General features: G+C 48.5%; 1 long non-coding RNA gene across 1 annotated transcript; it reads right to left on the reverse strand.

The window, feature by feature from the left end:
• Positions 1–12,261: 12,261 nt before the first annotated feature.
• Positions 12,262–14,258, reverse strand: LOC124665111. The gene is made up of 2 exons (XR_006990482.1): positions 14,015–14,258; positions 12,262–13,886 (listed from the first exon to the last, which is right to left on the reverse strand). It is a non-coding gene; the product is annotated as an uncharacterized LOC124665111 (long non-coding RNA).
• Positions 14,259–17,146: the final 2,888 nt, after the last annotated feature.

Below are 17,146 nucleotides of genomic sequence, written 5' to 3' on the forward strand. Positions count from 1 at the left end.
TGAGAGCGAAAATATTTCTCTTCGCCTTAACACTACAGGAATGGCGATGTACGCCGAGGGCCGTGGCATACGCCGACGGCCAAATGTCGGGGCCGTCGGCGTATGGCTCGGCACGGCTAGCCAGCGAGTCTCACCCTCGGCGTATCGTTGCCGTCGGCGTAGCGAAGTCTACGCCGAGGGCAGCCCTCGGCATATGTTTGGCCCTAGGCGTAGACAGGGCTACGCCGACGGCCACCCTCGGCGTAGACTATTTGTCAAATTTGTCTAAGTTTGTAAAAATCATAACTAATTCATATGATATCAGAAAAAGGCGTATAAGGTATCAAAATGTTCAGAAAAACATCCTCTATCCGTTTATGTCAAAATCATGCATATTTGAATCATGTATATCATGTTAATATAGTAACAATTTAAACACTTTTTTATATGTCGTCGTGTTCCCGTTTTGGCCAGATGGCGATTTAACGAAGTCAGAAAATCCCGCGGAGCCGCATGGCGTCATTTTATGTGTCCTAGTAACCACTCCAAAAGACGGAATTGGGATACGGCAGTTATTTTGGAACACCCTTCACAAATAGGGCTATCAAGTTCGGAGTTTTATGACTTTTAGGGGAAATGAGAAGGAAACGGTCCGTGACACCGCATAGTTTGTCGGAACGAGGCCATATTTGGCACGTGCGTGGTCCCTGGGATGGGAAGCAATGCCCCGGAAGCGGATTTCCAATCCGACCCATGGCCGATGGTTTTTTCATTTTCGGGGTGCCAAAACGGGTTTTTTTGTGAACCAGCTACATGAGGCGTATTTTTGTATTGTGCGAGACCTCCGCGTAGTAGTAGGACACCGCCTCCGCACCACATATCACATGTCATATGTGCGTGCTAGCTATCTGGGAATCCCTGCGGCTTCCTGCTGTGTCCCGCTGAATCCGCTGGAAAGTGACCGGATTTGAACTAGGGGTACACTTTCCGTCGCTCAATAAATTCTGAGAAAAATGTTTTTAGGTCTACAACTCATAACTTTATGTGCTAAATTTTTTCCGTTTAGCACGATGGTGAATGGGTGCAACAGCGCGCCCGGTACGGCCATACCGCATCTCCGTGGGGGCCCGTTTTGGCCGGATGGCAATTTAAACTAAGTTAGAAAATCCCTTGGAGCCGCATGGCATCATTTTATGTGTCCTAGTAACCACTCCAAAAGACGGAATTAGGATAAAACAATTATTTTGGAAAACCCTTCACAAACAGAGCTATCACGTCCGGAGTTCTATGGCTTTTAGGGTAAATGAGTAGGAAACGGTCCGTGACACCGCATAGTTTGTTGGAACGAGGCCATATTTGGCACGTGCGCGGTCCCTGGGATGGGAAGCAATGCCCCGGAAGTGGATTTCCAATCCGACCCATGGCTGATGGTTTTTTCATTTTCGGGGTGCCAAAACGGGTTTTTTTTGTGAACCAGCTACATTGGGGCGTATTTTTGTATTGCGCGAGACCTCCGTGTACTAGTAGGACACCGCCTCCGCACCATATATCACATGCCATATGTGCGTGCTAGCTATCTGGAAATCCCTGCGGCTTCCTTCGGTGTCCCGCCGAATCCGCTGGAAACTGACCGGATTTGAACTAGGGGTACACTTTCCATCGCTCAATAAATTCCACGAAAAATGTTTTTAGGTCTATAACACATCACTTTATGTGCTAATTTTTTTCCGTTTAGCATGTTGGCGAATGGTGCACCAGTAGCGTCCGTACGGCCATTTCGCATCTCCCGAGGGGGCCGTTTTGGCCAGATGGCAAGCTGGACGTCATATTTGGATTACTCTAATTTTTAGGTTCAAATGATGATATGGATGTTATATTTAGATTCCTCTCATTTTTGTGATCGATTTAGACATATTATTTGTGGAATTTCAGTTTTTCGATTTAAAGATATTAATTATTCCATATTAAATAGAAAAAAACCAAAAAATAAAACTATTTTATTGTTATTTGAATTCAATATTATTATTCATTGTTACTTATATATTCATTGTTGTTTACTTAAGTAATTTTTTGGAATTCAAAAATAAAGAGTTGTGACATCACGGTGCAAGGGTTAATAGGGTTGATAGACTATTATTATCAGTAAGGTGTCAATTCTTTAAGGGAAGCTCATCCGAATGGAACTAAGAAGTTAAGCGTGCTGAGGTTGGAGTAGTGTGAGGATGGGTGACCGGCTGGGAAGTTTAACCATGATTGTAATTTGACCTAGGATTAAGTGTACTTAGAGTTAAAAGTGTATGGGTGAAAGATAAACAAGTAAAAAAAAAAGAAAAAAATGGTGTAAAAAAATTAAAATTTTAAAAATTTTAAAACTCTATGCCGACGGCAAAGCCCTCGGCATATAAAAAAATTATTATTTTTTCGAATTTTTTTTTCGAATTTTTTTTGGAGAAATGAAAATTCAAATTTTTAAAATTTGTATGCCGACAGTTTTGCCGTCGGTGTAGCGTGCTACGCCGAGGGCCGGGCTACGCCGACGGCAATATTGTCTATGCCGAGGGACCTAAACGCCGACGCCATACGCCGAGGGCTGCCGTCGCCGTAGCCTATGCCGAGGGCCAGGCGTGGCTACGCCGAGGGCAGCTGGCCGTCGGCGTATGCGTCCATTCCTGTAGGTGCATCCTATTGGCCCTCTCCCTCGCTATTTGCTCAAGTTGGCAGCTCCTCAGGAATTTTGCCCGTGCCTCGCGGTCCCGTTCGGCCTTCAGCTTGTCATTCCTCCTCTTGTTGCGCAATAGGTATTCCTCATACCCCCTTTGCATACGGTCATCTTCCTCCGTCTTCTTAGCTATCTCCTCCCGCCTCTTCCTCTCAAGTTCTTCCTTCTCCCTCTTCCGCACCGTCCTTACCGCCTCCTCCCAAACGAACTCCTCCTTCTCATTGCCCTCTCATGCCCCCTTCCCCTTGGTGGGTTGAGTTGTCATACCTGAAAACCAAATTGAAAAACCAAAGTTAGTCATGGAATAGGAAAATAGAAAGTACAATGCAATTAGTAACTTGGAGACACATACGGATAAGGCCCCGCTAGGTATCCTAGCATACTAGTACCCCGACGGCCACCATGCCGACCTCTACTAAGCCCAACATGAATCCTTGGTTGCCTTGGACCTTGTCGCCATTGTGTTTGATGCCTTGCGGCTTGTTGCCTTGGAGCTTGTTGCGTAGGAGCTTGTTGCCGTGGGGCTTGTTGCCTTGGATCTTGTTGACTTGGAGCTTGTTGCCGTGGGGCTTGTGTGCTTGGAGCTTGTTGTCGTGGGGCTTGTGTGCTTGGAGCTTGTTGGCTTGGAGGAGGTTGACGCGGAGACGGTTGGCTTGGAGCTTGTTGGCTTGGAGCTTGTTGGCTTGGGGTTTGTTGGCTTCGAGGTTGATTTGAAGCTTGTTGGCTACTTGATGCTTGACTTGTGGTAGCATCATTGCCCTTTGATTTTTTGCCGGATGTGCACTTCCTTTTATTGTGGCCCTTACTATTGCATGATCCACAATTAGTTGGCTCGCGAGCTTCTTGGAATAACATGTTTCCCGAATGACCCCATCTATCCATATCTCCGTGATACATCGGAGTTGATACGCATTGTCTTCCAACGGGTGTGCATTCCAAACTCCACATTATGCATTCCCTCTAGCTCAACACCATCATTTGGCTCATTCCAATTCAACTCAACCCTCACTTGTGCTACCACCTCCGCAAAGCTAGGGCTAAGGTCAAACACCAAGTCAACCTCTTCGGGTCCGGCTCTATGTTTCCCTTCAAGTAAGCATCCTTGTCCACATGATGAACATGAACAATTCTTTCCATCCCCCTAGCATAATGGGAACAACACATACACACATGTGTTCATTAGTTACCATAATCAACATAATCTACCCATACAAACTAGCACACTACCATTTCTCCTACTTCAACAACCCTAACATCCAACCAAATCCATCTCCACCCTCAAATCAACCAAATCCACATCTAGGGTTTCACATGTAGATTCAACCAAATACACAAAATCAATGGATGAAAAGAAGGGGAACGGAGGGGATTACCTCAAGGAACGAGTTGGGAACGATCTCCACGGACAGATCTGATGATTTGGTGGTGGATTTGGTGGGGGGAGAGGGGGGAGAGAGAGAGCCGGCCGCCTCCTGTGAGAGAAGAAGAACAGAGGGAGGAGAAAGAAACTGGGTCGGGCTGGGCGGGCTCGCGCGGCCTAACTTAAGTGGACGTGTGGCGCCCTTGCCACGGGCGCCACACTTTCAAAGTGTGGCGCCGGCGAGAGCGGCGCCACACGGCCTGCCTGTTATCACCGGAATTTGACCAAGTCAGAGGTGGGCCGCGATCAAGATGGGCTTAAAGATTATATACGGAAGAAATACATGAATCGGCCTTGTGTACCAAGTTTGGGCTAATTGCCCATGTATCTGTACCTTAGTAGATACGTGTCGGTTAGGAGTTAGAGTTTTACCCGTGCACGGTTAGGTGCACACCTGAATTAGAAAGTCCCCCGGACTATAAATATGTATCTAGGGTTTATGAAATAAATAACAACCAACGTTCAACACAAACCAATCTCGGCGCATCGCCAACTCCTTCGTCTCGAGGGTTTCTTCCGGTAAGCACCATGCTGCCTAGATCGCATCTTGCGATCTAGGCAGCACTAGCTTATTGCGTTGTTCATGCGTTGCTCGTATCGAAGCCTTTTTGATGGCGAGCAACGTAGTTATCTTAGATGTGTTAGGGTTAGCATTGTTCTTCGTATCATATGCTGTCGTAGTGCAACCCTTATACATCTAGCTGCCCTTACACCTATCTTATGTGTAGGGGCGGCACCCCGCTTGATCATTGTTTAGTAGATCCGATCCGTTACGGTTGCTCCTTGTTCTTCAAGGATTAGTTTAATATCCGCAATAGTTAGGCCTTACAAAGGGTTGGAGGATCCAGCGGCGTGTAGGGTGTAGTTTGCTAGCCCTAGACAGGATGTTCCGGGGATCAACCTCGTGTTGGTTTTTAGGCCCCGTGTAGGATCGGCTTACGATCACCGTGCGCGAGCGCGAGGCCCAATCGTGAGTAGGATGATCCGATTATGCGGTGAAAACCCTAAATCGTCGTAGATCGCTTTAGCTTTATCTTGATCAAGCGGGACCACCATATATTCGTACACCTCGTACGAATCATGGGTGGATCGGCTCTTTGAGCCGATTCACGGGACAACCCGAGAGCCGATCGAGGCTCGTATTTAACGTTTACGTGCATGCCATGCAGGAAACTAAGCGAGGCATCATCCAACACCTTCCCCGACCAGGTATAGGTCAGGTGGCACGCCCTTGCGACGAGCATCGGACGTGTGACCGGAAGGCTTTGCGGGCCGTCGCTCCGAGGGACCAGGGCCAGCCGCAGATCCTGAGTTGTTCCCGGCTCTACGGTGTTGCCGGCCGCTGCCCGCCGGTGGGTTTCTGACCGCAACACATTCCGGCACGCCCGGTGGGACAATCTTCGACATCCACCGCATCGCCATCTACATCCGAGATGGCGGAAAGCACTCCGGTCAAGTACGAGGATCCGACCGACGAGCTCAAGAAGAAGCATGACGAGATCAAAGCGGTCCTCGAAGCCAACCTCATCGGCTCTTTCCACGGAACCCGCTCCCATGGCATCGGGTGGAAGGGGTTCTCACCGAAGGCGCGCTCGATGGAGTGGACCTGTCCGCCCGTCGGAAGAACGCACCAGGTCGCTGCGTCAGGAGATCAACTTCATGGTGGCTCATTCGTTGCACCGCCACTCTGAGAGCCTGGTGAACACTTTGGAGCGTGTCGCTCTGCGCGTAATCCAGGAAATCATGAGCCACCAGTACTCTCCGTCGGGACCAGCTCTGGGGACTTACCAAGGAGAGATGCCACTCCAGTCCCGTCCACCGCTGCCGTTCGCGTTGGCAGCACCGGAAGTGCCGAACTCATCGGCATACGTCGTCTACAAGATTGGTGGTGATCCTAGTGACTACCAATTCCTACCTGAGGCGCCCAAGGAGATCCCGCACGGATACACGTGCGCATACGTGCCGATCGCGATGAATCGGGCACTCTCGAACCGAGGCCGCAACGAGCAGGGGTCTCCGGAACAGCCGGGAGGAACGTCGGGAGCGGATCTTGAGAAGCAAACGTGGTTAGCTAAGTACGCCACTCCGACAAACCTCCAGAGCTCAGCTCCTGCAGTTGGCTCGGAACTGGAAAAGCAAGCATGGCTGGCTAAGTATGCCACCCCGGCGAATCTTCAGGGTTCGACACCTTCAGCCATCACCGCGGATCAGATTTGTACAATTCCGAAAGATCGGTTCGGCATGATGCCGAAAAGGAAGACATTCGGCTATACCAAGCCGTACCCCAACGAGTACGAATTGATCCCGCTACCACCCAAATATCGGCTCCCCGACTTCACAAAGTTTAGTGGATCGAGATGGTTCCGGCTCCATCGAGCATGTGAGCCGATATTTGGCACAGCTGGGCACAATCTCAGCATCAGACGAGCTGCGTGTGAGGTTCTTCGCACGGTCCCTCACAGGATCGGCTTTCGGGTGGTACACATCGCTGCCACCAAACTCAATCCGGACTTGGAAGCAGTTGGAAGAGCGGTTCCACATACGGTATTACTCGGAGGCTTCCGAGGCTGGTATTGCCGATCTAGCACAAGTACGACGAAGCGCGGGGAAACGAGTGTTAGAATACATCCAGCGCTTCGGGACCATTAGGAACCGATGCTATTCGGTTCACGTAAGTGAAAAAGAAGCGATCGAGTTGGCGGTGGTGGGTCTCTCATCATCGATCAAGGACGTGGCCTCCCAAGCGGACTACCCTTCATTGGCGCACATGGTGCGAAGCCGTCGGCCTATGAACAGCGCCACCCAGATGTTTACCAGGACAAATTCAAGCGTGCGGTGGTCCTGGTTGAGGGAGACGAGGATGAAGGTGCTGCGGGAGATCGAGAGGTAGCAGTGGCTGAATGGACTCGGGCGGCAGGCCCCGTGTCCTGCAAGTGGGTTAAGCCACAAGGTCCTCCAAAAGGGTTCGACTTCGACGTGACCAAAGCTGAGCAGATTTTCGACCTCTTACTCACGGAGAAGCAGCTAAAGGTACCCGAAGGCCACAAGATCCCCACGGTGCAAGAGCTGAACGGAAAGCCATACTGCAAGTGGCATAACACGTTCACCCACGCCACCAACGACTGCAGGGTGTGGCGTCAGCAGATCCAAATGGCGATAGAAAAAGGGCGTCTAATTTTCAACTAGTACGCCATGAAGGTCGACACACACCCCTTCCCCGCTGTTAACATGGTGGAGTATACTTACCATGGAAGGTGCCAGCCAGATTTCTCGTGTAATATCAACATGGTGGGACCTGGGCACCACTCTGGTAAGGACGGAGATGAGGGCAGCTGCTCTCATAGCAAAGACACAGAGGAAGCCGCTCCACGCGATCGGCTCCGCCACGACGGCAAGCGCTACGTCACGAGAGGAGAAGTGAAGAACGTAAGATATCAGCGACCTCTCTCTGATCACCTCCTCAACAAGTATGTGGGTCAATACGACCAACGCCGGCGATACAACGACGCTGATGAAAAAGATCGTCTGGCTAGGGACGACAGGAGACGTCGTCGGCATGATCACGACGAGGAGCGATATGAGCGCCACGCCAAGGAAAAGTCGAGGGAGCAAGACGACGTGGATAGGCACCGGGACTGCCCCTTCTTCGGACACTCGCTGGGATTGAGGAATGAGCCGATTGCCTACAATCGGCAATTGCCCGAATGTAAACAAAGGAAGAAGGATGCAGCTAACGTGTCCGTGTTCAAACGTCTAGGGCCTCTCCCGCCTCGGAACAAGCATGCCGAGTCCGCTCGGGTGGAAGATCTCGAGGAACTAGAGGACGATGATGAAGAAGACAAGTATCATCGGCCAAGGTGGTGCCCCGATGGGCTCGGCCGTTCCCGAAGCGAAGGGTTCGGCGTCCGCGTGGGTTGGAGGAAGCCGAAAGGTTATACCCGCACACGTTGAGGAAGGCACGGCCTGATCCGGCCGCCAAAATTCAGCGAACCCCGGACGAAGAAGGTCGGCCACAAAGAAAAGAGTGGCGCCCCAAGCAAAGGAAAGCCGATGATGAGACATCGGCTGGCACAAACATGGTGCTCGTCCTTCCAACGGAGTTTGGTGCTCCAGGATTACACGAGGCACCCAAATATCGACGACTGCGAGCGCATCAACGTGACACATGATGGGACTAGGTTGGTCTTATCCACGGGCCCGACCGTGTAGCGAACGCAGCGTCTATGGACAAACGTGGCGATGTCGATCCAGGAGATCGGCCGCAAGGATTTATGGAGGAACATTACAAAACCTTCATCGAACAAGCAACGTGGAGGCCGATTCCAGCAATCGGCCAAAATTATCCTCACCATCCATTCTGCCTGGGTTCAACATTTTATCCAGCGAGGAATACCTAAAGAGCCGATACCATCAAATCCCTTGAAAGAATCGGCTCGGGGGGCACCTAGGTGGATAAAACACGAGGATATGAAGTAGAAGTATCTTTCAAATGCCCACCAGCCCAAGATATTCTTCGATGATGGGTATTGAAGTATGGGGGCCGATACATAAATCGGCCGTAAAAAATTCAAAAAAAATTTTAAGCACAGCCGATGCGCAGACATCGACTCAAGGGATACAACTGTTATAAGCAGAGACTCAATGGAGCAGGAAGTGGGTCACGAAGAGAGACTCTACTGGAAGAACTCCTCAGTGGAATGCCTTCTTGCAAGTACTCGAATCCGCAATATCAGCTGGGGCGGTTTGAGGGATCATGACCCTGACCAATGCCAAGAGCAGCCTGGACGTGCAGATCAGGTTAAGGATGGGTTGCATCAGATCCGCCAAAGGAAAGGAGCCGGTCTGACCTGCAAGGCGCGAGAAGTGGACTGAAGAAGCTCGAGGGGCAGCTCACCCTAAAGGTTCTCTGCTCGGGGAGCCGATTTTGTTGAAATCGGCTGGCTCTGCGTTATGACTTGAGGCCAATGGCGGCACATTTGGCTGACTCACTACCTTTCTCGCCTTGACTGAGGCTCGGGGGGCAGCTTGTCCTGAAGGACCCTTTGCTATAGGGAGCCGATTTTGTTGAAATCGGCTGACTCTGCATCTCAACTGTTCTGAGGGATGGTTGCTGCAAGAAAACGGAGCAGGATTTCAAACATCGCTGCAGACTATCGAAAGAAAATCTGTGGATAAGTGGTGCCTGTCCTGCAGAAGTATCATCTCCAGCCTCCGGGTTGAGTTAGCAATGGTCTCAGAGGGCCCCTGAAAGCAAAGGGGATTTGGAAGAGAAGGATCTGGCAGGAGAATGTCTGAAAACCTGAGGTTAATGATGAGGCCAGGCATTATTTCAGGAGTTTTGCCGTTGAATCCAACACTACGCTCAGTGACTGCGGATTGGACCTATTCGGTTGGAAGTTTGGGGATCTGAATTTGAGCAAGGTTCGCAGGTTACCAATGCGTTGCCATCGGCTTATTGAGCGGTGATCAAATTAATAGTCGGCCAAATCAGTACGAAAAGGAATCGGCAAAATCAAGTTAAGGGAAATTCTTTATTGGGATTTCTTACAATGAAGAGCCGACTGCTCAAAGAAGAAGGGAAGAACAAAAGAAGAGCCGATTGCTCAGGGGTTACTAATCCTACATTGCTAATCCTCGCTAGCATCATCGTCGGCATCGGAGTTACCGCCGGCGCTACCTCCGGAGGCTTCCTCGTCGCTGCTGCCCCAGCCTTCGGCCGGAGCCTCTTCTTCCTCGTCATCATCATCATCCTCGCTGTCCGCCCAAGCGCGGAAGCGCTTCGTCGGCGGGTACCCAGCGGAAGAGGAGGAATCATCTTCCTCCTCCTCCTCTTCCCCTCCTTGTCATCATCTTCTTCCTCGCTGTCCGCCCACATGCGGGAGCGCTTCTTCGGCGGGAGCCTAGCGGAGGGGGAGGCCTTGGTCTTCTCTACTTCTCCTTCTTTCTTCTCCTTGTCGGAGGAAATGGGGTTCGCCCCGGAGTGGAGGTCGTCCTCATTCTTGTTCTTTGGTGAAGATTGGAGGGGGAGGCCTGAGGGGGAAGAGGAAGAGGAAGACATTGCTACAGAGGAAGAGGGTTTTTTGGGTGCCGATGGCCAGAACAGAGCAAAGGGATGAAGTGGCAAACTGCTCAGGGCGGTTAAATAAAGGGGCTATAGTAGAAATTCAATGCCACAGCAGTTTCCGAGGAGGCGGTGCCCAAAGACAGCGGTCAAATCACGCGGAATAGTTGAAAAGGCGTGGCATCATGATGAGGAATGTTGCGACGGTTCTACTCTGCCATGACATGACCCGACGAAGAAAAACAGAGTGATTTTGGAATTATCAATTCCAAAACCAGGGGGGCATGTGTTATCACCGGAATTTGACCAAGTCAGAGGTGGGCCGCGATCAAGATGGGCTTAAAGATTATATACGAAAGAAATACATGAATCGGCCTTGTGTACCAAGTTTGGGCTAATTGCCCATGTATCTGTACCTTAGTAGATACGTGTCGGTTAGGAGTTAGAGTTTTACCCGTGCACGGTTAGGTGCACACCTGAATTAGAAAGTCCCCCGGACTATAAATATGTATCTAGGGTTTATGAAATAAACAACAACCAACGTTCAACACAAACCAATCTCGGCGCATCGCCAACTCCTTCGTCTCGAGGGTTTCTTCCGGTAAGCACCATGCTGCCTAGATCGCATCTTGCGATCTAGGCAGCACAAGCTTATTGCGTTGTTCATGCGTTGCTCGTACTGAAGCCTTTTTGATGGCGAGCAACATAGTTATCTTAGATGTGTTAGGGTTAGCATTGTTCTTCGTATCATATGCTGTCGTAGTGAAACCCTTATACATCTAGCCGCCCTTACACCTATCTTAGGTGTAGGGGCGGCACCCCGCTTGATCATTGTTTAGTAGATCCGATCCGTTACGGTTGCTCCTTGTTCTTCAAGGATTAGTTTAATATCCGCAATAGTTAGGCCTTACAAAGGGTTGGAGGATCCAGCGGCGTGTAGGGTGTAGTTTGCTAGCCCTAGACAGGATGTTCCGGGGATCAACCTCGTGTTGGTTTTTAGGCCCTGTGTAGGATCGGCTTACGATCACCGTGCGCGAGCGCGAGGCCCAATCGTGAGTAGGATGATCCGATTATGCGGTGAAAACCCTAAATCGTCGTAGATCGCTTTAGCTTTATCTTGATCAAGCAGGACCACCATATATTCGTACACCTCGTACGAATCATGGGTGGATCGGCTCTTTGAGCCGATTCACAGGACAACCTGAGAGCCGATCGAGACTCGTATTTAACGTTTACGTGCATGCCATGCAGGAAACTAAGCGAGGCATCATCCAACACCTTCCTGACCAGGTATAGGTCAGGTGGCACGCCCTTGCGACAGCATCGGACATGTGACCAGAAGGCTTTGCGGGCTGTCGCTCTGAGGGACCAGGGCCAGCCGCAGTCCTGAGTTGTTCCCGGCTCTACGGTGTTGCCAGTCGCTGCCCGCCGGTGGGTTTCTGACCGCAACACTGCCACGTCGGATCGGCTCACCAGCTCAGCGTCGACGGGCCACGTCGGATGGGTTTGTGGCGCCGGCAGCACGGGCGCCACATGGGCATGTGTGGCGCCCATGAGAGGGACGCCACACAAAAGGGTTAGATCGGTGAAATAGTTTCGCCGGAGGGTCAGTCTGTGCTTTTTTTTCACTTTTGGGTTATTTTTGTGCAAATCGCCAGATTAATCAATATGCATTTTCGCGTGAGGAACACATCCTACTCCGTTTTTTTCCTCATCAATCACATATTATGTAGCTTGATCTTGCAAATATTTTTTATTGTACCTACATGAATGATTCGCTCCAGGCCACGGGGATAGCACCCCGGAGAAAATAAAAGAGATGGAAATAAAAATACATTGAATTAAAAATATAGTCTAATCTGCGATTTATCAATTTTACTCTGCTTCCTCTACTCCTTGACCCCGAGGTTGGTCAAGGCCGAAGCGGGGTGATAGCGATGATGATAATGCTTGGCTCTACTCCTACTAACCTACGTGTGTCGGGTGGACTAGCAGCTGCGGTGCATAGAAGAGGAGGCGATGACACGCCTAAATAGACCGGCCGGATTTTAATCACCCGGTGCAACGCATGGGCAAATTTACTAGTGGAACATAAATAATTTTACTCCGCCTTGCTGCATAGCATGGTGATCTTTTGCTTGTATATAAGACATAGTTACACCGTCCAGGAGGTATCTGAAAAGGAAAATAGGGTGTTCATCTCCAAAATTACTTTATGTATTATTAAGAAGAAAACCCTAACTATGTCGTGCATTGTGCCGTTTGCCTCCCTTGATGGTGCTTGGAATCGACCTTCCCAAAGTCAATTTATTCAATTTGCTCCATGCACTCAGCATAAACATGTAGCTGGTTGATCCCACCATTAAATATTCTCTCCTGCAAAACTTGTAAAGTACATAAACTTGTAGCTGCTTGGCCCCACCATTAAATATTCTGTCCTGCAAAACTTGTAAATCACATAAACTTGTACGCTCAGCCTGCTTGTCGGTTACAGGATATAGTATATGAGAGCGAAAATATTTCTCTTCGCCTTAACTTATATTTAGGCTTGTCTTAGTGGAAAATATACTGAATTATTTATTATCTTGATGTACCACACAACATGAGAAATTGGATTTAATTGCTACTCCGTATGCAACATATTGTGAACAAAATATCTATGTGAATAAAATATCCAGACGGTTACCAAACTAAGGTGACAGTGCAAAATTTTAACAGTCATTGGTGTTACGGCTAATATACCACTTATATTAGCCCTGGTGTTTTCCCCCTTTTCTGGAAAACTATGGTAAACAACATGAAAAGCATGCTGTGTCATTCTAGACATCTCATTTGCAGCACCTCAACCACAATGAATGGAAGAAGAGAAGGAAAATAAAACTAAGAGAGAACTTGTAGCGTTGTCGCTCTAGTAGCAGGCACCGCCGGCAACCACACTGCTTGTCTTCCTGCAGCGTAAACAATATGCAGGTATACCAAATAGAAGTGTGTCATTTAGAACTTGATAATTTAGCAAATACTTCTCATAGACATATCTTCAGAACAGGAGCTTGATTTACCTGTTGGCTGCAAAAGTTGAAAAAATAGTAACGAGACATAACTAGAAGAAAAAATAAATAGATTCTATAACTGAAGTGATACATAAATTTTCTTATCAGTACATCTACCGGGGGCTCAAGATGGACGGCGTTGTTAATCTAGGTAAAACTGAATGTATAAACAAACTGTAAATCATACATGTAGGAGGCGAATCTATTAAAGCCAGCAACGTGCTGTAATGTTCATCCATAGGGAGGTGAAGACTGAAGACCCTATGTACTCTCATCTCTATCTGGACAAACAAATTATATGTAGTGCACATAAGTTCAAATGATAAATAAATGATAAGAAATATCCAAGTGGGAGTGCAACTAATAGCGGCTTCGTATAGAAAAATGCGACTTGGGGGGTAAGAAGCCCTCCAAGCAATTCAATAGATGATATTTTGGTGTGTACAATGAGAGAGCGGGCGCTAGCACTCGAACTCAGGATCTCACGGGTAGCACAGGTATCAGCACCCGGCAACCATCCGGGCTATGCCTCGGTTCACGCGGCTTCGTAGTAACATCCGACCAGATTAAGGACACAGCGGTGTGTAATCTCTTAATTATCAAAAATCTTCTGTATTGTTTATTCTGAACCTTTGCTACACGGCGGGCACAAATAATCTGTAACTTCAATTAGCAGAAGCATGGTTAGATACAAATTCATTAGATGAAATGTGTAAGCTATATTAATTCACACACCGAGGGGATATAAATCAAGAGGAATTTTAATCAACAGAGCTGCAGCTCACCTACTGTTCTGCCCTCTCCTGCATGTGCTCCGGCAATCACGAACACGAAAAGTCTGTTTTTCCTATCAGCAACGCATAGGAACGAATATGATGACTGGAGAGAAAATCGAATAGGAGGCGAGAACACAGGAGCACGACCTCATAGGCTCCAGCGTTGCACGGGCCCGGTGGATCGTACCAATAATCGTATGCAGCAGCAGGAGCACATCCGCCATATTGAGAACTCGCGCTCGTGGTGTGGTGATCCGAACTGGAGTAAAAAGGAAAGTTAATTAGAGATGCTAGATGAACAAATCAGCAGTAACCTTTATGTTCTTGATCTCTACCTGAACCAAGCAAAAAGGGAAAATATAGTCCAGGGGCTGTGTGGTAAAATTGAAAGAGAAGAAATCCAAAGAAGTTGGAAATCAACCTACAAGATTGGGAAGATATATTGAGGGATTTAGGAATTGTATAAAAACAGGAGGAACTAGGTTGGTGAGCAGTACCAGAGTGGAGGCCGCTAGGCGTGGTGGCGGCGCGAGCAGGCTGTTGTGATTGATGTGCAGGCCGATGGCACCATCGCTTCCCTTTTAAGGTGGAGGGAACATCGGCGGCGGATGAGCTTCATTGAGCAGTTTTCACTCGTTGAATGCTCGGATTTAACTGGTGCTTTCATGAGTATTAAATCACCGCGGCAGATTTGTTGGGAAGAGAACGGACGCTGGCTGTGGCGGAGGAAGATAACAAAGTTCAGCGGCTGGTTCCTTTTTTTTAAGGATGAACGCCGAGTACGTCGAGCTAGTCGAGCAGTCAAGTTTGCGAGCCTACCAAAACTATTTGTAGCCCATTCGCGAGCGGCCAGCGGAGCCCATGTCGTCCCAGCCCATATCGATCCGCAGCATAGTTCCAGCCCATGCCGGCGAAGGGAAAGGAAGCATGCCGGTAGACGATGTGCGTGATGGACTCGCTGGCGGGAGAAATTAGAGTGATGTGGCTTCACAGGAGGGCAAGAAAATGGGGTCAGCTATTTAGAAAGAGAAGATATGTACCATTGTTCAGTACACATTTAGTTCAGAGGTCTATGTGACATTAACTCCATGAGGCTGTAATTTTGGTGTGTCATTTGAGTTTGGAACTTTCAGTAACACCATTTTCTTGTATGTTTGGTTTAACTGATTATGGCTCTTCAATTCTTCCACTCAAGGCGACTTTGTGAAAAATATTGCTCTCTAATTTCAATCCGATGTGTGTATAAGCTGCATTAGTATTCAGTGCATAGAACACTACGGCTAGCTGCATATCCCATTCATTGGAGTGACATGGTTCCATTTAGATGCAATTCCTTTATGCGACAAGTAAATGAATTCGACTTAACTAAATGACTTGCATACTAACGCAGTTGATCTTGCCCCTTTTGTTTTGTCTATCTCCAAAAAGGTTTGGGTTTTAGAGTAAAAAAAGCCTATTCTATGTTCTGCGATGGATCAGTTAGTATTATCTTCTGCTATGGAAGCACATTGTTAGGTTTCAGTAAAAGCCTGAGCTCTGTCCCGCCTCGAAGCTCATGTTCTCTCCGGCAACAGCGACGGCCGGGCGATTGTCTTCCTCTGGTAAAATGGGATGCTGCCTGTCGGCGAAGTCATTAAGTTACAGCATACCGGTGCAGGTTATTTGGAACAATATTATAACAGGTTGCGACTAATTGCTGTATGATGCTGCACTTGGATATAGCTAGCTGTTGGTGATTGTTGAATTCTTTAAACTCTGAACTCCATGTATGTTGTTGGCGAGCAGTAGCACTATGGTGGGCGACGCGCTCGGCAAGAAGGAGCACGGTGGCCGGCAAAGCTCTTGGCGAGCAGAAACATGATGGCCGGTGAAGGCTCTTGCAAGCAGGAGCACGACAGCCTCCAAAGCTCTCGGCGAGTAGGAGCACGACGGCCGGCGAGGGCTCTCAGCGAGCAAGAGCACGATGGTCGGCGGCACGTCGGCAAGCCGGAGCCTAGAGGTGGTATCAGCTGGCCTCTCCTCTGGTTGACGGCGAGGAGAATCTATCAAGGTGCTCGGCGAGCGCAGTTGGCGGTGTTTGTATTTCTGCTAGCTAAATTTGAAGTTGATAGAGTTCTGTAATTCAGAACTTTTGGAACAGTGATGCAGTACATATTAATTTAAATGGCTGTTGTTATTTAACCACACAAAAATAGTTCTGGCCACCACTTGATTTGCAAGGAAATAGTAACTGCTATGCGGCAAAGGTCTTTCTTCCAAATTCTATCATCTTTCTGTATCCGAAATTTTTCCTCCCCTACTACCAAACAAACCCAGGGAAAGGAGCGGATCTCCCTGATGAAGGAGGGGATCCCGCATGCACGCTAAAATCCCCCGCGGGGACACGGTTCCCTAGGTCTGGCTACCCTGACAACCAAACAAAAACTCAGTGGCTCGCTATATATAGCTCCCTCTCCCCACCTAAGAACCCTAGGTCAGAACTTGGCTTATGCCTGCACCATCCCTTTAGGATTAGGGAAACCTCCTCCTTAGATTACCAAATCTATTGTATTAAGACACTTCTTATATGATTTATTTTCCGCACATGTGATTCTACCACCGGTCTCTCACACGTGTGACTCTATAGATCGTATACCAGTCTTTCTCTCGAGGATTTAACCTCGTGTCTTTCCCTCGAGATATTATATCGGGATAGTGGTTCGGGCTATCAGGAGTAAACCGAAATTGTATTGGATAGCGTTGCGTGTGTTCATCGTGTTCTTCACCGTGTTCTTGAAGTTCTTGGTGTTCATTCCTCCCCTTCTTGTTTTTTGTCAATTCGTGAGATCAGCCACAAATCGAGGCTTAAGACCTCATCAAGAACTTTGCAGTTTTGTCAATTGTTTCAAGTAAATTCTCTTTTTTGTACGGCTGGGTTGACAAGGGGCATCAAAGCACCTTGCAATTTTTTTAAATCTTGTGTTGAATGAAGAACTTAAACTTTATGTTTCTGCCATGGTAAGATAACCGAATATTGTCAGACAGAAACATCGCACAAGGCTTGATGAGTTCATGCCATGACACCTACAACTCCATGGATGAGAAGCCGTAACAGGCACAAACGCCAACTGACGGGTTCACCACAAGGCGACATGTTGGTGT

The sequence above is a fragment of the Lolium rigidum genome, chromosome 6 (assembly GCF_022539505.1).
Source record: "Lolium rigidum isolate FL_2022 chromosome 6, APGP_CSIRO_Lrig_0.1, whole genome shotgun sequence".
Taxonomy (NCBI): Eukaryota; Viridiplantae; Streptophyta; class Magnoliopsida; order Poales; family Poaceae; genus Lolium; species Lolium rigidum.